Source organism: Triturus cristatus, chromosome 10 (genome assembly GCF_964204655.1).
Source record: "Triturus cristatus chromosome 10, aTriCri1.1, whole genome shotgun sequence".
Lineage (NCBI taxonomy): Eukaryota > Metazoa > Chordata > Amphibia > Caudata > Salamandridae > Triturus > Triturus cristatus.
Genome location: NC_140593.1, coordinates 321078561 through 321101635, shown reverse-complemented (window position 1 = coordinate 321101635; position 23075 = coordinate 321078561). Strand labels below are relative to the sequence as shown.

Genomic DNA, 23075 nt, shown 5'->3' with positions numbered 1-23075 from the left:
GCGAGCAATGCACCGCCGTTCAAAAGAGTGCCAAGACTGCCCGAGAAAGCACCTTGTTTGTATGTTCTGCGGAAGCAGTATGGGCAGTAGGCAGCTGCCAAGGATTGTACTTTGGTTTGGTCTTCAGCAGCTTCAAAGTGGCATGCAAGAGAGTTAACGTATTTGTAAAATACAGCCGAACGTTTGGCATCAACCACTGAAGGGAAAAAATTAAAGGGTTTTAAATGCGTACCACAAGTCCCAGCATGCGTGAATAGCCATCCCAGCTGGTCCGTGTTTGCTGTCGAAACGGTGGGGAAAGAACTGCCACCGCCCAGCTGTGGATTTTGGTATATATATATATATATAGAAACGCGAGTGGGATGTAATGTATATATATATATATATTCACTTAAAAAACCATAGGTTTCACACATGTTATAGTTAGGTGGACATTTCACTTGTAAAAAACCAATGAAATTCCCCGGTTATAGTTAGTTCAGATAACTATAACTCGCGCAACCGCAATCCACTGCTGATGACGTCACATATTACATCACTCATGACATGGTCAGTGGCATCACTCATGACATCACTGATGACATCATCCTTTTGATAGAGTGGCGGTCGCACGAGTTGTAGTTATCTGAACTAACTATAACGGGGGAATTTCATTGGTTTTTTAAGAGTGAAATGTCCACCTAACTATAACATGTGTGAAACCTATGGTTTTTTAAGTGAATTTGCAAGGTTTTTTAAATGCTAATTCCTAACTATGACGTGTGTGAAACCTATGTTTTTTTCAGTGAATTTGTACGGTTTTTTAAATGCTAAGTTATGTATTTATTATTATATTCTTTATATATTTATTTTGCAATAAACTACGTATTAAATTTTTTTTTGGGGGGGGTTTTCTGCGCGCACCCCGCGATTTAAAAAAAAAATTCAAATGTTTTTTTCTGCCTTCGGGGTCCTTCAGGGACCCCCTGACAAAGGCTAGGGGGTCAGGAACTCTCTACCCTGCCCCCTTTTCACGTTCGCCACCTTCCTTTTTCACTCTCGCACTCAAAACAAACAAAATGCCGGCCAACACTTCCTGATTTCGACCGATTCGAACGTTGACTGACATCTAACCACCAATCAGAATTACGCTCGCGCACGTTAGGGTGCGCGCACCGTGCGCGCACGGTGCGTGGCTATAGATATTTATGTACTTTAACTGCAATTTTCTCAGGAACTACTGAACAGATTGACTCCATATATGCAAAAGGCACATCCCTGACCTGAGGACTACCTCTTTGCCAAATTTCAAGTAATTCTGTTCAGCCGTTCGGGCTGTACCTTCGACTAAAGGTCCTATGGGAAAATGCATGGGGAAAACACGTTTTGGGACCCCCTTTTTTCTCGGCCCCCGCTTGACGAATCCCCCCGAGACTTTCAGGGTAGGAGCTGAGCGGAGCGCTCCATTAGTTTTGAAAATTTCGCGAGGATTCGTCAACCGGCGCCAAAGTTATTCAACATAGAATTTTGAGATTTCCTATGGAAACACGGTCCTAACTATAACTATCTACTGGCGACCGCCAGTAGGTAATATATATATATATATATATATATATATATATATATATATATATATATATATATATATATAAATATATTACATCCCACTTGCGTTTCTTTATACTCATTCAATAATAATACAGCCAGAAAGAATACATTCAGAAAATTACCATTTAGACTTTAGAAAACTAAGCATATTTTTAAACTCTCTCCACCAAATACATAGCAACAATATTAGGCAAAAATTGCTGGTGTAAGAAATCCCCAGGGAAATTGGAAATGTTTCAATCCTGGATCAGTGGTTTGAGGGCTTTGACTCAATTTAAAAAGTTCACATAAACATAAAGTGCATCATTGTTTTGAGAAATATTATCACAGCAACAAAAACAACAACAGTAAGAGGCCCACAAAAATGTACATGTCAACAAAAGGTGATGCATAATCCCACCTCTAAATCTATATACAAGATGACACTTCTTGGAATTTGGTTATAAAATTACATGCAGCTAACCTGTGAGACCGAAATCTGGAATTAGTTAATTCACCATCTTCTCAATGTGGGGATCTGTTTAAAGGAAACAGTTTCTTAACATGGAGCTGTAGGCCTCATAGCTGGTTATTAAATAGGCCTGGGCAATCAATCATATCGCCATTACCTTTTCATACATGTTTATTTTTTTTATTAAATGTTTTTTATATAATGTTTCAGTAAGCTAGAAGCACCAGGGATGCACAACACAAGTCAACAACAGAACACTCACCAATTTCCACCTATGCTAGCAAAACATTGACATTTACAGGTCAAGGGTATAGCATCTTGAATGAGGAGTGCGCTGAATAGCGTCGAACCGCGGTTGGTTGCCAACGCTGTTAGCGTGCGACCTCCCACGATTTCTGCAACTGCTAGCAACGTTGGCAACCATGGTTCAACGCAATTCAGCGCACTCCGCTACCGATTGTGGTGTCACAGCCCACCTCTATGGTGTTCAGTCCACACACTGATTGTCCAAGGGTATGCCATATATGATGTGTAGCTGGGGTAAGGTATGGCTTTAGAAAACACCTATACTTTTGACTGACCGACCCTTGAGTAGTCTAGCTTTCACTTTATTGGTCCTGAAGAATTGCCGCGATCATCACTGACATAAGAATGGCAAGAAACTTGTTGACCTTCACTTGATTTTAGAGGCAACGTGGACCATTACATCCACTTTCGACCACCACCTGTTTTTATCAAAACAGAGTGATCCAAACTTTAACATTAACCTACTGTATTACCTCTAGTTAATTTTAACTCACTTTAACCAGTTTACTCACTACAGCACATTCACACTGCACCTCACATTTCACTTCGGCAGCATCAAAAGAACTTTGGCAAAAAGCCCCCGCGGTGTCTGTTGGGCATTGCAGCGCCGGCCCAATGAGGAGCTGCCCGAGGATGAAGCATGACACCACTTGGGGTGTTTGTGGGCTCTTGCTCCTGATGGATCAGATCCCCTTACTTGATACATCAAGCACCTCCGACTATTCCTCTCCATTTCTGGAACTGCATATCTCTGAATGTATCTGTACCTCTGGGAGTGTGTATGCTGGTCCTTCATTCACCCCTCTTTTTGAATACTCATCAACATTGGGGCCATATGTATTGACCAGTGGTATGGAGGTTCCACTAATACTACCCTACAATATAGCCAGTCGACCATGGTCATCTGCCACAGAGTGGTGAAGAGTGAATGGTACCCCTCTCTTCACCAGGATGAGTACTCCTCTGGAGCACGAAGAGTAGGAAGACGCTAGGCGATATGTTGTCCACCTTTCCCCTATGGTCTGTTCTGTGTGACATGGCAAGTGCATCTTTTGTAATAAGGAAATCTGGATGTGGTGTCTTTCTAGATAGGAAAGCACCATTTGGGTTTTACGCAGGTTATTGAGCTCTCTAATGTTCCAGGAGATCAGAGTAACATGTCCTCCCTGTCCTGTCGCATTGCTATCATGTAGTATTTACCCTGGCCTGTAAACATGTCAGAGGGGTGTAGTGCTTTGTGTTGCATACATATGTGACTGTTCTATGGTGGTGTTTAGAAGATTTTATAAACATCCCACTCCCAACCCACTTCAGCATCCAAAACATGCTAAAGACATCTTCCCTTGTGAACATTCGCATCTGAAAACAAACAGTAACACAAAATATTCTCACTGCAATTAATGTACTCAAAGTCATTCAGGGTGCTCCCTCTAGGAGGTCTCTTGGTGCCCAATTTTCCTGTGGAGGAGGCCCGGCTCACAGGTCTCTGGCATGTGGCATCGATAGTAGCTACAGCGGGGTGAATTGCATGCTGACGACGATCGCCCCATGTCAGTAGACCGGGTTGTTACGCCTGGAAGCATGTACACAGCACAAGAGAAGTTGACATTCCAGTTCTGTAGTAAAGGCCCTCATTGTCGCTATCCACCACTTGCTGGTCTCGCTTCAGTGACTTTATATTTTTCAGATAGCCTCTAGCAGCTTTTGGGTTAGCACATATTGTTTGTTGGCCTCCATGGTCAATGCGCTGACATGCATGGTTTAGCATGGCATACGAAATACCTGCCTTTTGTAGTTGCCTCTTGACTGGCAGGAATTCTCTCCACCCTGCCTGCACTGTGGCCATGAAATCTGGGTAAAAGGAGACCCGGTTTCTTTGATAGATTAGGACTCCTTTCTCCTGCACCATCCTGAGTACTGCGTCTCGGTTGAAGTAGTTAAGATAGTTCATGATGGTGGTGGCTGTACCATCAGGGATCTATGGGCTCTCTCTACCACTAGCATATTAGACATGTATTCCTGAGCAAATAGCGTGGTAATCATCTGTTCAATGAAAACCTCAATCTTTCTTGTGTTTGTCGATTCAGGAATGCCTGTGATGCACAGATTATTGGGTTGTGAGCGGGCCTCCAAATCCTCATTTTTTGTCTGGATCACTGCTAATACTTTCTCCATGTCTAAGCATTTCTCAATCGTAAATATCATCTACTCTGCTTTCGTGAGTCTCGATGATTGTTTGTCTAACTTTGCCATCATATGATCCATTCATATTTTCGGAGAGTCAATTTTCCCATCTATCGATCAGAGGCTATGCTGCATTGCCACGAGGGAAGTCTCAAGCTCAGATGCATCCCCAGGCCCAGTCTCACACTCTGTGTCCTGTTCTGCAGCTTGACCAGTAGTGTCCCACTGTAGGGCACCTTGAAGTGCAAATGTTTATACACAGACGGGAGCCCACCACTGAAACCAGATGTCACAGTGGGCCACAACTGTTCTGCCTAGCCTCTGCACATTGTGCAGTCCTGGGCCTCACAGACTCTCGACTACCAACTCACACTGCGGCGCGGGGGTGGTGCACTCAGTTTGGAGGCAGCAATATATTGATCCTGACACCAATCGGGATGGGGATGGCACCTTCAGGCCACGTGGCACCTCACCTCCAACTCGGCCCGGGTCAGGCCTCAGCCCAGGAGCCATTGGCGCATCTCCTGCGCCTGCTCAGAGTTTGTTAACATCACGGGATTCTGCTTGGGTCTCTCACCGTTGGGCTCGTTAGTCGGCTCGGACTCCCTGGCTTTAGTCCTCGACTGCATTAATCACTCTTGGTGAGGCACAGCCCACCTCCCGTTCCCACTGCCGGGCCTGCATGGTCTGCAGCTTCGGGCTGTTCGTGTCACTCAGGAGGGCCACAAGTGGTCAAAACGGGTCTGCAAATGCCAGCTACAATTCCATGTCACATTAGGGTTCAATATGTAGTATTTAGAGTGCAGGATGTTAGTATAACAGACAGATTGTCTCGCCCAGCCGATAAAGTTGCAATTGAGTGTGGCCATCAGGTTGTGGGCTCTCTAGCGCCCCCCTTTGAAATATTTTAATCAAGGAAATTTGTCAATAGAGGTCAAACTTACACATGCGGGGTTGATCTCTTGGGGCAGCTTAGTAGTAATGCTGGCCATTAGAGATGCCCATAAAAAGCAAGCCCTGACAATCCCAATAGGTCTCGCATTTGAGAGAGTAAGAGCTATTGGCATTGTAAATGACAATGTCTTTTACCCATGTGTTTCGGTTTGGAATGGTGTGGATGTATGTGGTGTAGGGTGGAATTATGGGGGTTGGATTGGAATTGTTGTGGAATTGTGTAGTGTATTATGTGGCATGGTGGATAGATAGGGGTGAGAGCGGCGCAGAATCTATAGACCGGTAGAGAGAGAGGTATAGGTAGTGTGTGCACGAAGTGCTGAATGAACTCCAGACAGAGGAGCAGAAAGACTGTGTGAAAAAGAGAGAAAGAAGGGGGAGCCGGCAACAGATGCATAAAGAGGAATTGCAAATGTACGCAGAAGGCACCCTAAGAAGAGATGGAGACCATGGGATTGAGGAAAGGAAGCCTTGATAAGGCACAGGAAAGAAACTGTGCTCGAAGACCTGAAGTCAACCACATGGGAGAGGCGGAAAGAGTGCGTGCGAGAGTTAGAGCTATTGGTGTTGTAAATGACAATGTCTTTTACCCATGTGTTATGGAGTAAAGTAGATTTATGTCGTGTGGAGTGGAATTTTGTGGGTTGGATTGGAATTGTTAGTTGTGGAATTGTCTGGCATGTAATAGTATGGAGTGGATTTGTGTATTGGAATTATATGGCATGGTGTGCAGTGGAATATTACGGATAGTAATTATGTGGTATTTAGTATGGAGAGGAAATTTGTGGATTGGTATTTTGTGTTGTGGAATGGTATGTAGTGTAGTTTAATTATGTGGTGTGCTGTTAAATTTTGTGACATGATGTGAAATTCTGTGGTGTGTATTGGATGTATGTGGTGTGTTGTGTTATTGTGTTGAATTATGTGGGTTGTTGTAAAATTATGTGGTACGGAATGGAAATGTGTGGGGTTGAATTGTGTGTCATAGAACTGTGTGGCGTATGCTGACTGGAATTATGTGGCATGGTGTGGAGTGTATTTATGTAGATTGTTGCTAGGTTTTATGTGGTATTGAGTAGACTGCAATTATGTGGAGTTGAATGATGTTGCATTCAGTGGTATTGTGTGGAGTGTAATTATGTTGGGTGGTGTTCTATTGTGTGATGGTGAATTGTGTGGTGAGGAATTGTGTGGTGTTGTATGTCACACTAAACATCCAGGTATGCCACTAGGTACCCAAGCGAGTGAAGCATTTCTGTTTATTTTGCATCTTTTTCAGACTATTCAGATAGGATTCACATTGATGAAAGATTACCGGATTGGCCCACGATTACACAATGTAGTCAAGTGAGAGAGTCGGGATTAAAACATAGGTCTACTGTTTCTACAACCAAAAATTGAAGCTCCAGATATTTTCTAAGAAATCAAATATGTATAGCTTATAATGTGTACCTTTGTGTGCACCTACATTGCTATGCAGTGGCTGCCATTTTGGCATAGCATTCGAAAATGTTTATTTTTATTTACAAGATGGCTGATAAAAAGTTTGCATGATGCCACATAAATGTGCTTGTGTAAGAAGCCTCAGAAAAAAGCTTGCGGGCTGGGGCAGAGTTCTTAGCAGAGCATTCTGCAGCTGTAACAACTTTACAGCTTTAAGTCACCACAGGGGATTGAGCTAAGGAAATAAAGGGGGTCTGATTTACAATCCCCTTGCAATCCCCTTGCAACACTTTTGCGCCACCGTTGCATCACTTTTGTAATGCAGCGGTGGTGTAAAAAATGCTGCCAATTGACAACGTGATGCATCTAGAGAGATGCGTCACGTTGTAAAGCCCTGCATCACATTATACTGCATCAGGTATAATGTTTGCAGGGTTGGTATTCACACGCAGGAAAGCCTCGTAAAAGTGACGCAGTGAAATCTACAAGATTTCACTGCGTCACTTCTAGGACGCCACTACATCAAAACCTTACGCCTGCTTGGAGCAGGCGTAAGGAGTGACACATTGTAGTGGGAATAGGCCTCAAAATGAATCGCTGGAGTTGCATCGTGCTTGTGACACGACTCCAGCAATGCGTGACTTTTGCCCCAACAGATGCGTCAGAATTTCTGACGCATCTGTCATGCCTTGCGCCATGGTGCACCGTATTGTAAATACGGCACATCCATGGTGGCACAAGGGTTTCTTAGGGTGGCGCAGGGAAAGTGATGCATCTGTACCCAGGGTGTATAGAGTTGTTTGCAATAGGTGTGAGGGGCCTGCTGAGCTATCTTTTTGAGATTGAAGTTTTTGACCAGGGCCACAGGAAAATTTTGATTTTGCAGCATATTGATTTTAAATGCATTGGCTTCCCCCAAGCACACTTGATAGGCAGGCTGTTGGGGAGGGGTTAGGGTGAGGAATTACATGCCCAATACTAGCATACAGCTACTTAAAGCACTTTCAGTACGAATTTAACATAGTACTAATTGTATTTAACTCTGTTATGGGTAGGTCGGAGTCAGCGGAATTAGAACGGGACCCTTTAGATAGATTTTTGCATTAGGAGCATTAACACGCTGAACTAACGTAATGCCAATAAAATTTGGTCTGAACTGGCAAGTAAAGTAAACAGATTTGACAGTCCTGTAACAGACGGGCCTCTGAAAGAACTGTGGGACTGGGACAGAGTCAGTCTCAACTGAGAAGCCCAAAAAGCTTCTATAAAGTCACTCACATGTCAGACAGATGGGTTGGGGCAGAGACATTCTTATTTCAGGCTAGTACCTTCTGAATGGCTGGGGGTCATTTAGGCACTTGTTGGGTCGATGCCTCCGAGAGACAAGCAGGGCTGTAAAAACAAGTAAGGCAAACCCAGCAGTCTTGTCAGGAACTGCAGAAGTTCTGAGCTCACTGGTTTGTTTAGTTTTGAAGGAGGAGCAGGTGGCTGCGCTTGGTCTTGTGCTGCTTCGACACCATTTTGGTAGATGGCCTAAAGTGTGGGGGTATTGTGTGAACACGATGGCGCAGTGCAGGCTGAGTCAGAGAGCAGCCGGAAGGGGGCTAAGTGCAAAGCAAGGGGAAGGCAGCTATTAAAGAACACTCACATGCAACAAAATGGGGAGGTCCTGGCCTCTTTAAATGGTCCAATGGTTATTAAGGCGGTTTATTAAAAATCTTATCACATTGTCAGCGACTGTGAAAAATGAAGTGTGATAGACTGTAAGAGGCTTCTGAGGCCGGAGCTGTGTCTTTTGCTCCAGAGCTGAACCAGAGCACGTGACTCTGCAGAATTAACACTGGCTGCAACAACAAGTTTCATTATAAGCGAAGCAGGCTGCATCTGAAACTCTATGGCGGTGTGTCAGCAGTTATTGTTATCTGAGAAGCTCATGTGTATCATACATGTGCACCCAGTTTTTAATTCTATTCCTTTCTTAATAGGACTCACGATTTATTTTAATAAAGAAAGTGTTCTCCAGCCCCCACAGACCCTCTAGATAATACGCTTGGACTATTCAAGGAGACGATAAAATAGCTACAAGCAACTTTTATGAACCATGTACAGTGGTAAAGGAAGCACGTCTACTTAAGTATGTATGGTTCGTTAAACAAATACAGTATTTAATAGATGTGAATGAAACAGGAAAGTTACTCCTATAGGATTTAGGTTTACGCACCTGCTGCTAGTCCATCTAATGCAAAGAGTAGCACAGATTGCTCCGGGCTTACTCAATTTAGCACCTCAATACCAACAAGTGACTCCTTGAAGAACAATGGTAGAGGTATCTGATCATTTCAAAATGTCACCGTCATTTTTAGGTCTCGCCTGAAGACAGCTTTTAGCTGTCTGTTGTCAAGGACTTATGGACAATACCAATATTCCCAGTAGGATTCAATCTGAGTTGCTTGCCGTTTATTCAATGGCTTTCCTTCCTGTTCTCGCATTTGTCCACCCCCTGGATCATAGTTCCTTTACCATCCGTTTGATTGGATGACTGGTATCCTTCCACTGCTTTCATTCAGGGGATTATATTTTTCTTTTTCTTTCAGCACTCCATGGGAGTTCATGTGTTTCTCTATCTCTCTCTCTCTCGCCCTCTATATATATATATATTTATATACGTATTACCTACTGGCGGTCGCCAGTAGGTAGTTATAGTTAGGACCACGTTTCCATAGGAAATCCGCAACATTCTATTTTGAATAACTTTGGCGCCGGTCGACGAATCCTCGCGAATTTTTCAAAATAGGTGGGGCGCTACGCTCCGCTCCTACCCTGAAAGTCTCGGGGGGATTCGTCAAGCGGGGGCTGAGATAAAAGGGGGGTCCCAAAACGCGTTTTTCCCATGCATTTTTCCATAGGACCTTTAGACAGGGCTACAGCCCGAACGGCTGAACAGAATTTAATGAAATTTGGCAGAGAGGTAGTCCCCAGGTCAAGGAAGTGCCTTTTGTAGGTTTGGTGTAAATCTGTTCAGTAGAATCTGCGAAAATAGCCTTTAAATCAATATATATATCTGTGGCAGCTTACCGTGCGCTTACGGTGCGCTTACCGTACGCGTATGGTGGCGTGCGCGAGCGCGATTCTGATTGGCTGTTAGATCTTAGTAAACATTCGAATCGGTCGAAACCAGGAAGCGGCGGCCGCCATTTTCTCTCTCGCTTCCTGAGTTGGGCAGCCAAAACGAAACCCAAAAATGTGTAAAGAGGCAGTTTCATGAGATCCTAACCACCCAGCATTGATACAGGGGTCCCCAAACAACCCCCAAGCCCCAAAAAAAATAAAAAATTTTTACGGAAAATAGCCGATTACGCTTACCGTACGCGTACGGTAAAATTTAAAAAAAAAAAAAATATCCAAATTCTCCCCACCCCGTGTGCAAATGGTGCCCGCAGGGCACCATTTGTGCATGACTTATGTCAGTCACGAAGTTAACAAAGAATACATTTCACAAAGATGCGCAAAATATGTCCCCCATGTGCGCACGGTGCGTGAAGCGCATCGTGCGTACATGGCCCATCCCGCTTAACGTGGGGACGCGGTGCGCGCAGCGCACCGCGTGACCACTGTGCGTGCACGGCACTAACTGCGTAAAGTGGGCGCGCGGTGCGCGAAGCACACCGCGTGCTCACTGTGCGCGCATGGTGCGCGAAGCGCACCGTGCGCGCACGGAACGAACTGCGTTAACTGGGCGCGCACGCCACGAATGGCGTAAAGTAACTTAGCATTTAAAAAACCTTGCAAATTCACTGAAAAAACCATAGGTTTCACACATGTTATAGTTAGCTTGACATTTTACTGATAAAAAAACAATGAAATTCCCCCGTTATAGTTACTGCAGGCAACTATAACTCACGCGACCGCAATCTTCTGCTGATGACATATGTGTCTTTATGAAAAAAAAATATTTGTAATATATGTAAAGCTAAAATTTAATGGAAGAAGACATGGGCAAATAAGTGTCTAAATACAGTATTAGCATCAGCAGAGGATTGCGGTCGCGTGAGTTATAGTTGCCTGCAGTAACTATAACGGGGGAATTTCATAGTTTTTTTATCAGTAAAATGTCCAGCTAACTATAACATGTGTGAAACCTATGGTTTTTTCAGTGTATATATATATATATATATATATCACGCTCTGTGGGGTGTCCAAAAAGACTGCTTTCCCCCAGTAAAAGCCTTTACTGGGGGCTCCGTGGCCCCCTGCTTCTGGGGTGGTGCTGGCTCGACGGCAGGACAGCCGTCTATAAATCATGCTCAGAAAAGGACTCTGCAGCCCGCAATGCCCGCCTTTGACCGCAGCTGCCTTTGATAAAGAGTAATTCTCGAAACGCGTCAGGCGGCGGTCAGCTGCTTGTATTATACTGGACTGTACTCTCTCACCATTAAAGGCTTTTACTGGGGGAAAGCGGTCTGTGACTCGATGTGCTGCTTACTTTTTGGACACCCCACAGAGCGTGATTTATAGACGGCTGTCCTGCCGTCGAGCCAGCACCACCCAAGAAGCAGGGGGCCACGGAGCCCCGATGACACGGGACTCGCTGTGGAGCGCGGACTTTGGATCGATGCAGCAGTACAGTCCGGGGCTCATCCTGAGCTTGAAATGTTGCAGTGAGCATACGGGGGACTTACATCTGTGGACATATCTTGGACTGCAGATTCCAGCATGCAACGTGATGGCCCATTCAGAGCGGTCCAATCAGGACCCACGATTTCGCAGAAAAGGACTCTGCAGCCCGCAATGCCCGCCTTTGACCGCAGCTGCCTTTGATAAAGAGTCATTCTCGAAACGGGTCAGGCGGCGGTCAGCTGCTTGTATTATACTGGACTGTACTCTCTCACCATTAAAGGCTTTTACTGGGGGAAAGCGGTCTGTGACTCGAGTGCTGCTTACTTTTTGGACACCCCACAGAGCGTGATATATATATATATATATATATATATATATATATATATATTTATTTATATATATATATATATATATATATATATATATATATATATATATATATATATATATATATATATATATATATATTATTTACTGGCGGTCGCCAGTAGATAGTTATAGTTAGGACCCTGTTTCCATAGGAAATCCGCAACATTCTATTTGGAATAACTTTGGCGCCGGTCGACGAATCCTCGCGAAATTTTCAAAATAGGTGGGGCGCTACGCTCCGCTCCTACCCTGAAAGTCTCGGGGGGATTCGTCAAGCGGGGGCTGAGAAAAAAGGGGGGTCCCAAAACGCGTTTTTCCCATGCATTTTTCCATAGGACCTTTAGACACAGCTACAGCCCGAACGGCTGAACAGAGTTACTTGAAATTTGGCAGAGAGGTAGTCCTCAGGTCAAGGAAGTGCCTTTTGTAGGTTTGGTGTAAATCTGTTCAGTAGATCCTGAGAAAATAGCATTTAAATCAATATATATATCTGTGGCAGCTTACGGTGCGCTTACGGTAAGCTTACCGTACGCGTACGGTGCCGTGCGCGAGCGCGATTCTGATTGGCTGTTAGATCTAAGTAAACATTCGAATCGGACGAAACCAGGAAGCGGCGGCCGCCATTTTCTCTCTCGCACTCTGAGTGAGGCAGCAAAAACAAAGGCAAAAAACAACTAAAGGGGCAATGTATTCAGTTCCTAACCACCTAGAATTGATGATGGTGTCCCCAAAGTACCCCCAAGGCCAAAAATTAAATTTTTTCGAAAAATCGCCGATTACGCTTACCGTGCGTACGGTAAAAATTAATAAAAAAAAAAAATTTACACACACTATCCCCACCCCGTGTGCAAATGGTGCCCGAAGTGCACCATTTGTGCATGGCATATGTTTCAAAAACGGAAATATAAAAGATTACCTTTCACAACGAAGCGCATAATATGTCCTCCATGTGCGCACGGTGCGCGAAGCGCATCGTGCGTACATGGCCCCATCCCGCGTAACGTGGGCACGGCACTAACTGCGCGAAGCGCACCGTGCGCGCACGGAACGAACTGCGTTAACTGGGCGCGCACGCCACGAATGGCGTAAAGTAACTTAGCATTTAAAAAACCGTCAAATTCACTGAAAAAACCATAGGTTTCACATACGTTATAGTTAGGAATTAGCATTTAAAAAACCTTGCAAATTCACTGAAAAAACCATAGGTTTCACACATGTTATAGTTAGCTGGACATTTTACTGATAAAAAACCAATGAAATTCCCCCGTTATAGTTAGTGTAGGCAACTATAACTCACGCGACCGCAATCCTCTGCTGATGCTAATACTGTATATAGACACTTATTTGCCCATGTCTTCTTCCATTAAATTTTAGCTATACATATATTACAAATATTTTTTTTTCATAAAGACACATATGTCATCAGCAGAGGATTGCGGTCGCGTGAGTTATAGTTGCCTACACTAACTATAACGGGGGAATTTCATTGGTTTTTTATCAGTAAAATGTCCAGCTAACTATAACATGTGTGAAACCTATGGTTTTTTCAGTGAATTTGCAAGGTTTTTTAAATGCTAATTCCTAACTATAACGTGTGTGAAACCTATGGTTTTTTCAGTGAATATATATATATATATATATTCAGCTCCAAGGTTGTCCACCAGATGAGCAGCACTCGGACAGCAGCAAGACAACAGTCTTTAATAGGTATGAACGGTATTCCACCTGTGGATACTTTAAACAGCTGTTCCGTGTAGGACTGCCCGACGCGTTTCGAGGTTCCTCAACTTCTCCTCAGAGGCTTTAACGGAAAGGATGCGTGCATGTACCGGTCCCAGTTCACATTTAAATATTGCATGCCCCCAAATGGGCCGCTCCTATGAGACTGTGCATGATGGGAGCTGTAGTCTCGGCACTTGGTAATCCACAGATGGATGCACACATGATGTTCTGTTAAATTCAAAGGCCTCAATGGACCCCGCAGACGGGCCCGTCCTTAATCCTCTGCTGCTGTCCCACATTTGCAATTCAGTCAATACCAAGTTGCATGGCCCCCTAGAATCGCGGGGTGGTGCTCGTTCCACGGCAGGACGACCACGTATAGATTCAGCTCCAAGGTTGTCCACCAGATGAGCAGCACTTGGACAACAGCAGCAAGACAACAGTCTTTAATAGATATGAACGGTATTCTGCCTGCGGATACTTTAAACAGCCGTTCCGTATACGAATGCCTGATGCGTTTCGAAGTTCCTCAACTTCTCCTCAGTGGCTTTAATGGAAAGGATGCGTGCATGTTCTGGTCCCAGTTCTAATTTAAATATTGCATGCCCCCGAATGGGCCACTCCTATGAGACTGTGCATGATGGGAGCTGTAGTCTTGGCACTAGCACGCGATCTGGTATTGACCGAATCGTAAACATGGGGCAACAACAGAGGATCTAGGACGGACCCGTCTTCGGTGTCCATTGAGGACTTAATCCAACAGAATATTATGTGTGTGCATCCATTCATGGACATTGCCGAAAACTACAATTTCCACCATGCACAGTCTCATTAGAGCGGCCAATGCGAGGGCGTGTAATATTCAAATGTGAATGGGATTGGCAATTGCACGCATCCATTCCGTTAAAGCCTCTGAGGAGAAGTTGAGGAATTTCAAAACACGTCAGGCAGTCCTGTACGAAATGGCTGTTTCAAGTGCTGCAGGTGGAATCTGTCCCTACCAATTAAAGGCTGTTGTCTTGCTGCTGTTGCCCAAGTGCTGCTCGACTGGTGGACAACCTTGGAGCTGAAGATATATATATATATATATATATATATCTTTCTCATTCTCTCATTTCCCACTTAAATTCACTCATGCACTTCCCCCTCATCCTCCCAGCTCATCTATTCTTTCTCTTGCCCATCTACATTTCATACCTCCTCAACCTGCTCCTTCATTGCCCCCTCCAATGTGGCTGACACTTACTCTACCAATACACCCACTGTTCCCTTCAGCCCCATTTGCGTCCCCATTAAAAAAAATACAAAAATTGGTGTGCTTGGTAGAAGCAATTTGCTACTGGGCAACTCTTTTCTACAAAAAATGCCCCTAGGCATACATATTATATTTTAATTCACCGATCCAAGATGGGAAAGTAAGGATAAAATACAAGATGCCATTGCATCAAGATGCAAATGCAGACATGCACATGCAACTGTAGAGCATCATGATGCTTACGTATGTACACGTGGTGACACACACAAGTATCTTGTTCAACTATCTCTTACCCGCGCTTCTCAGCTTTAGAAATTTTTTTTTGTTTGCCATTGCTTAACGGAATCAGGAAAAAGGATTTGCAAAACACATAGACAGGGCCGGACTGGCCATAGCGGGCACCGGAGCAATTCCCCAGTGCTCCGCACGGGTGGGGGCCAGTTTTGTTACGGGCCGTTTTTGCAGCAAAATCGGCCCTGTAACAAAATCGGCTGGAATCCGGCCCTGGTAAAGAGCTCGGCGGCAGCCCACCCCCCCACTCGGAGGGGGGCGGGCGAGCACTATGCCAGGGCTGGTTGTAGTTCCCAATCCGGCCCTGCAACTAGATCTACATTGGCAAAACAAAAAGGCAAGACTTATTTATTTTTATTATTTATTTATTGAGGACATTTGAAGAGTGCGACTGTCACCTAAAAGGTATCCTGGCACTAAATCCAAGCAACCAGGAATCAACGGCAGCACTGAAGAGGAAGTAATTTTAAAGATCAATGGGGAAAAGGCCAGGTTTTCAGAGTCCTTCTAAAGAGTAGATCAGTTGAGTGTCTAAGGAAAGCAGAGAGCTGATTCTAGAGCTGGGCGTCCTTAACCAGGAAGGCATGTCCACCCTGTCTAGACTTCTTAAAGTTAGCAATACAGACAAGGTTGGCTGATGAAGAGTGGAGACATCTCCCCAGTGCATATTTCCAGAAACTGTTCTGGAAGTGCATTGGGCCACAGCCCTGAAGGGCCATGAAGACAATACAGAGGGCTTTAAAAACTATCCTCTGCCAGTGAAGTTGCTTCAGTGCTTCTGAAGAGGATGATCTCTTGGGTCTGTCCAGAGCCAAATTGGCAGCTGCAACCTAAACTCGATGTAGTCTTTGCAGCAAGAAGTCAGGGGCTCCTAAAAGATGCGCGTTTCCATAATCCAACCTGCTAAGGATCACACCAGGTACAATTAGAGCTTTGGCAGATGGAGGTAGCATCGAAAGTAGTTTTCACAAGCCTTGTAGAGGCAGAAAGCAAGTTACAGCTACTTTAGTAGGGTGACCTTCCAGGACTAGTTTGCTGTCAAACGTCACTCCTAGATTATGGACTGATTCTGAGGGGGAAGGCTCTTCCTGTGTGGGTAGAGCCCAGAACTTGGTTGGAAGACTAAAAGGATTTTTGTTAGTTGAGCAGCATAAAAGCTCAGTATTATCTCCATTAAATTTGAGAGATTTGGAGTTCAGCCAGGTAGCAATGGCCTTCATTCAGTTGTGAAAGACCGTAGTCTCAGCCAAATGGTCACTGTCCAGTGACAGAATTAGCTGGGTGTCATCGGCGTAATTACCCACATGGATGTTATGAGTTTTGATACGGGTCACCATGGGTCTCATATAAAGATTAAACAAAATGGGGCTAAGAGCCGACCCCTGAGGCACACCATCCTTAACATCCTTAAAGGCAGATCGGTAAGGAGGGTGCGCAGAGGCCTGGCAGTGCTCTCACAGATAGGATTGCATCTAGCTCCATGCAGTATCTCTTATTCCAGCTAAGGTGAACATTTCTAGAAGGATATTGTGGTTTACCATGGTGCAGGCAGCAAAAATATATAATAAGATCAAAAAAGACTAGCATCTAAAGCTCGTCCATGGCCGTAAGGAGGGTTTTTTTATTACCTGGCACTACACTTAGGTTAGGTACACTGGGATAAAACAATATTGACTTTTCCAGCTCTTGTTACTCTATTCGGCGAAAATAAATGTCATTTTTTTATCTCTCGTTCAGTGAAAACGGGGTTGCATGTTTTCCCCATTGAAGGGGAATCTTTTTAGTCAGACCCAAGATTATTAGCCTGTTAAACCTGTTTTTTTTTAACTAAAGATTGATTGTCAGCATTTGTGACGTCAGAGCCTCTGTAGCTCCCACTGGCTTTTTCAAAGAGGAGGTAGAAGAAAAGGGGTTTGGCGTGGGCTCTCACTCAGCCCCTTGAATTATTTACTGATGAAAAGTGTCCCAGACAGATGTTGGTAATTTCAATTTAACCTACATAAAATGTTTATTCATTTTTACTTGCCTCTTCCTATAAAATGCCAACCATATTGATCGTATTATTTGATGATGCTGTGATATCTTGTGCCAATGAATGGATGTGAGACCAATGTTGTAGGGTGATTAAGATACTGGCTGGGCTCAGACCTTGCAGGGCATAGTGCAATTTACAAAAATGTACTAAAGAAGAAATGGCCACTCTAAAATGGACAAGTTAATTCACAACCTTATCATATGCACAAGTGATGCGTGGGAGTGTGGTTGTGGGAGTGCCAGATCTCTATACAAAGGAATGTACAGTCATTGTGACTGAACACAGCACAATGCAGTTACACGATATATGAGGGGTCTATTGTTTTGGGTAAAGTTCCCGTCCTCGGTCAGATTCACAGAGGTATGTTCAGTTGTTAATGTATGTTGACAGTCAAAAATGGCCGTGCTTACACCTGTTTGTATTCACAAAAAGGGATGCACAAAGCCATTTACATCTGCTAACTGATACTCCAATGCTATGTACAATTATACAGTAGCCCCTCCCTCACACGGGTGGGAAGAGGGTGTTACAAGTTGTGGTGAGCCTTGGAAGCTTGTGAATGCCTTAAATGACTCCCTTGCCCTTTTGGAAAACGCTCCTGCAAAAGTTCAGGAGTTAATTCTTTTCTAGATTGGGAAGGGGAACCAGAGGAGAAAGAATTTCTTCTCAGGGAAAATGGTTCCGCAATGGACAAAAAGGTAAAAAAAGATTCCACTGAACATTGGCGCTGACTTTCCTCACTACAATCGTACGTTGGTACATTTCCGCATTGTGCAAATACCAAGGTGAGAATGACAGCGTGTTGTTAATTGATTTATTCAAAAACAGGAATTAATTAAGCTTTGTATAGCATCTATTAAGCACATGAGTAGGCCAAATTTCCGAGCCGATTGGAAAGAATTAGAAAAGCAGTTGTGCAATAAAGAGCACCCCTGTATTTATATTTCGACCTTACCCGACTAAGGAGTGGTTATTTAGAGGCCTGTGCAGTGTGAACGCTCATTGTGAAAACTCATTTCATGGTCCTGGTCAGAGTAAAATATTTTGCTTTCAGTTAAGGTTTAAGGATTAACATTAAAGAGATTAGCATATGAGAATCACGGGACTGGTGACAGCGGATACATTCACTTGGTTAGTGAAAGTCTACCTTCTACACATCTGTGTGTGAAATCATGCTCAGAATATGACCCACCAGTTGACTGGCCGCCACTGCATAGTTTTAAGAATACGATTACTCTCAGTGGTTTTAGCGTAACCACTGTTGGCTCCAGCCATGGAGGCCTGAATCTTTTTGTAAATAACAGAAAAACAAGTTTATCAGATCAATAATTCCAGGTTTTTAGAGTAGATGAAATTGTTTTGGATGACGCTTACTTTTTATAGTAAGAAAAGAGATCGTTGAGAGATTGCGTCAGGAGCTGAGATCACTTGAGATCAGACATGACCACCTTTAAAAATGACATGAACCATCACGAAGATTGCAGAGCACAGTGACAAAGAAGGATGCTGGCCATTGTTGTGGTTTGGCCCAGAATCAATTTTTTGTCTTTTTTGGCGCTGAATTTGATTGTGAAGGCACCCTAATCGCTGTGAAATGTTGACTGCAATGAAAGTCGTCCAGTAAGATATCCCCTGCATATTCTGAAGTAATTGAGCTGTTACGTCCATGTCTAGCAGGTTTCTTGTCAGCTCCGGACAGCCTATTCATTCGAAGAGTTCATGGGCTCCTATGTCTCGACAAACCTTGCCGACTAAAGACTCTGTCCCCAGGTTTCCCATGGCACCTCTATGAGGACATGTACCATAGTGCCTCTTTCTGTATATATCTGTATGCGCTATAAGGTCTTTATCTAACCCCCAGTATTTATTGCCATGCACTACAGTTTTATCTCAGTGTAACCTTCCAGCATCCAAACCTTGAAGCTCAGCATCTACCTGGACCTCAGCTCCACTGAAACTGACTTGCTGTTGTTTGTCATGAACAACAAGCAAGAAATAGTGCAAATCTGGTTCAGTAACATGAATCTTGAAGGCTTCAAACCCCAGCTTCCACTGAATGCCAATTAGCTTGAATTCAACCTGGACACCCGCCTCAAACTCAACTAACACATTCCCAAAAAAACAGACAGCTGGCCCAGGTCTGTCTTATAGAGGAAGTGGAAACGTTTGCTCTAGAAAGTGGCCCAAGAACTACTGTTCAAACCTTCAAACTGCTGCACATGGATGGTGGTAACACTCTGCTCCATGGCCTCCCAGACTCCATAATGGCCCCCATTAAAGGCTTTCGGTGCACCGCTGCAAACTCATCCGAGGGCCTGAGGAAATATAATCACATCACCTCCATCCTAATGGCGGTCTATTGGCTCCCTCTCCTGGCCTGCACCAAGTTCAAAACCAGCTCCAGCACTACCGCACTACAAAGCCCTCACGTCCGGCACCCCTGCTTACGTTGCAGACAAACTCACTATGTCTGTCAACTCACGGCCCACCCTCAAGCTGGACACTATCAGACTAGAGACTAAAAAATTTAAAAAGAAAAAAACACAAAGCGGCAGGTCTTTTCCGTCAGGGTCTGCAGCAATAACCCCAATACTGTTCCAATTTAAAAAAGTTTTGAAGACACACCACTTCAAAGAACACTACATCACACAATTCAGTGACTGTACCCTTCTTCCCCCAGTACCCTGCTACCTCTCCTATCGCTTATTAACTGGACGCTTGCCTTTGACCTTGTTGTGCGCTCTGCTGCCATTTGCTTACATTCACTCTTTATAAATACCACTTTTATATACATACATACTTAGTGACAGGATGAGGAGTAGATAAAATGCCAATGTTGACAGGATCTCTACCTACAGTAATGTGTTCTTCCCTTGGCTGCCTTTACACCTCCAGGTGGAATCCTCTGGCGTCAGATGAACGCACCAATCACATGATCTCAGACTAGGGAGAAAAGCATCCAGCTCTCTTTTATCAAAATAACCCGGACTTGCTTGCCTTAAAGACAACCACTTTAAAGGCAAACTGTTCATCTGGATTAATTTGTCTCTAGGTTTCAGACATTTAAAAATGTGGCCACTCAAAAAGCCCGTAGATGATTGTTTTGCCAGAACCATCAACCATACCGTCAATGCGATGGCTCTCTATGTAGCTGATTGGATGGTCGGTTTTTATGAGTGATTGTATGCAGTGAGCTCTGAAAACCAAGTCCATATATAAGAATGTAATAAATAAAGGAATGCTGACGTATTCTGGTATGTTCTCTGCCAATTGATGAAAACAGTAGTCTGAAGTTGTGCAGGTGGTTCTTAGGGCACGCAAACTACGGCAAGCTTGCCCATCTAAAAACATACAGGCCCATGCATCAAAACAAAAACCGGTCGCAAACGGGCAGATTCTCAGAATCTGCCCCTTTGCGACCGGTATTTTTGCATTTGGGATGCATCATCCCAAATGCAAAAATCGCAATTTAAGTAATCTCTAAATTGCGATTACTTAAATAGCGATTGCATTTAAGGAATCTCAAATTGAGATTCCTTAAATGCAACGCATTAAAGTTAAAAAAATTAGCGATTTCGCTAATAGGGGGAGCAAATTACCATGAAGTAGAACTTCATGGTAATTTGCAAAAACTTTGAAAAATACACTTTTGTGCATTTTTCAAAGTTTCATGTTGCGCACACACATGCCCTTAGGGCATATGTGTGTGCAACATATGTGCGCAGATCAATTTCAAGAGTGCAATAGGGTGTCATTTTGATACCCTTGAAATTGCATGAGCAATTTGCGAGTACCTACTGGTACTCGCAAATTGCTCATGCAATCTCCAGTTCATTCCTATGGGCCTGGAGGCCCATAGGAATGAATGGGACGGCATTCCTTAATTGCGACCCGCAATTTGCGAGTCACAATTAAGGAATGTGTAGGAATCGCTATTTTTATACCGATTCCTACATGCATAGGCTTTTGCAATTCCTTAATTGCGATTCCTTAATAATCGCAATTAAGGAATTGCAAAAGCCTACGTTGATGCATGTGCCAGATAATGAATGAATTCCCCCAAGTGCGCTCCATGACATTTGTGCTCCAGGATTCTGGAATTATATTCCAAAAAGAGATGAAACGAGACCTATTGTATCCAGGCCTGATTGTATCCCTCATTCAAAAACAAATTTAGGAACCACTTCTTGTGAAATACTCAAATGTGTTGGTATTTCAGGTAATTCTCTGGTACTGTGGACTATTTATAAGTTTTGGGACCAGTATAATATGGTTGCCACTGTCCACCTCCATCCTTGCAGGGCAGAGTGCTCTTCCTCTATCGTGAGTCTTGCTACTGCCTGTCTCTCTGGGGCCTTTTGTTATTATCCCTCCTCCTGTGGGCTGAGCACTTGTCTCTGACAACTGGACATTCCTCTTCCTAAGATATCAACATCCCTTCTGCAACCTGTGGAGACTGTTTTACCACAGCATCAGACCTCACTGCTTTTAGTGTGACTCATTCCCTACGCAAAGTGCATAATGTCATCATTATTTGTAAATCACATGGGGGCATATGTATCAAGCCCTTTTCCCGTTCGCAAACGGGCCGATTCTCAGAATCGGCCCGTTTGTGAACGGGAAAAGGCCTTTTGGGATGTATCATCCCAAAAGGGCATCGCAAATTAGAGAATCGCTAATTTGCGATTCTCTATTTTGCGATTGCATTTAAGGAATTGCAAATTGCGATTCCTTAAATGCGAGGTAACAAGCACCCAAGTTGTGCGATTTCTCCTTAAGAAATCGCAAATTACCACCAACTTCAAGTTGGTGGTAATTTGCGATTTCTTTGAAAGATGCACTTTTTGCCATTTTTCAAAGTGCCATGTGGCGCACATACATGCCCTTAGGGCATGTATGCGCGCCACATGCGCCCACATGCTCATTTCAGGGGTGCATCAGGGTATCTTTACGATACCCTTGCACCCTTGAAATTATTCTCAATTTGCGATTCTCTAATTGCGAATCGCTACTTGAGAATGTCTTCCCATTCATTCCTATGCGCCTCCTGGCCCATAGGAATGAATGGGAAGGTATTTCTTAATTGCGATTCGCAATTTGCTAATCGCAATTAAGGAATGCCAAGGAATCGCGAACAATTTACGAATTTTTACTTACATCTCGTTTGCGATTCCCAAATAGCTATTCTCAAAAAATCGCTATTTGAGAATCGCAAATAGAGAATTTGATACATATGCCTGATGTACTGGACTATCAATGTTCATGTGACAGAAAACAATTACACATTTAAAAAAAATCCACAAAAAATCACTACCCCTGGATCCTTTTTTTGCGTTCCTGTACCTAATACCATGATATCAATAACCCCAGACCGAAGAATCAGCTTGAAAACTCATTTAAAACGCTTTAAAAGCATTGGCATGGCCCCACTTCTCTGAAAAATTAAACAAGCAAGTCATATGAAGGGCGAGCTTCAAAATTAATTTTTCTGCTACATATAATGAGCATGGGTAAGAGACTGTGACGTGAAAGCGCTACTGAAATGCAATATTGAATTTACTTGGAGACCTGATGAAATACGCGTTGTATGCATCTGAGCGCCGAAGGTGTGCATTTCAGAGCTGTTTGGCAGAAACAAAGTCTGCCTCTGGTACCGGTTCCTGGCGGGTGCATCGTGTTTATTTGGAGTGGCACATGCGGCGGTCACGGTGTGAACCTCCTGAACCTCACGAGCTGACATTATTTCTATTTCGACTTGAGTTAAACTCAAGACAAGCACAGTTTTCACTGCAATTAATTACGCGCAGGTGATATTACATCTTTCTGGGGCAATACATCTTTCAGTGGTTGACTCATAACTT

At 43.8% G+C, this 23075-nt stretch overlaps 1 protein-coding gene across 1 annotated transcript in view; it reads left to right on the top strand.

The window, feature by feature from the left end:
* CUBN (cubilin) overlaps nt 1-23075 on the top strand; it is a 1289359-nt gene that overhangs the window by 1017698 nt on the left and 248586 nt on the right. The gene's annotated exons all lie outside the window — the stretch shown is intronic.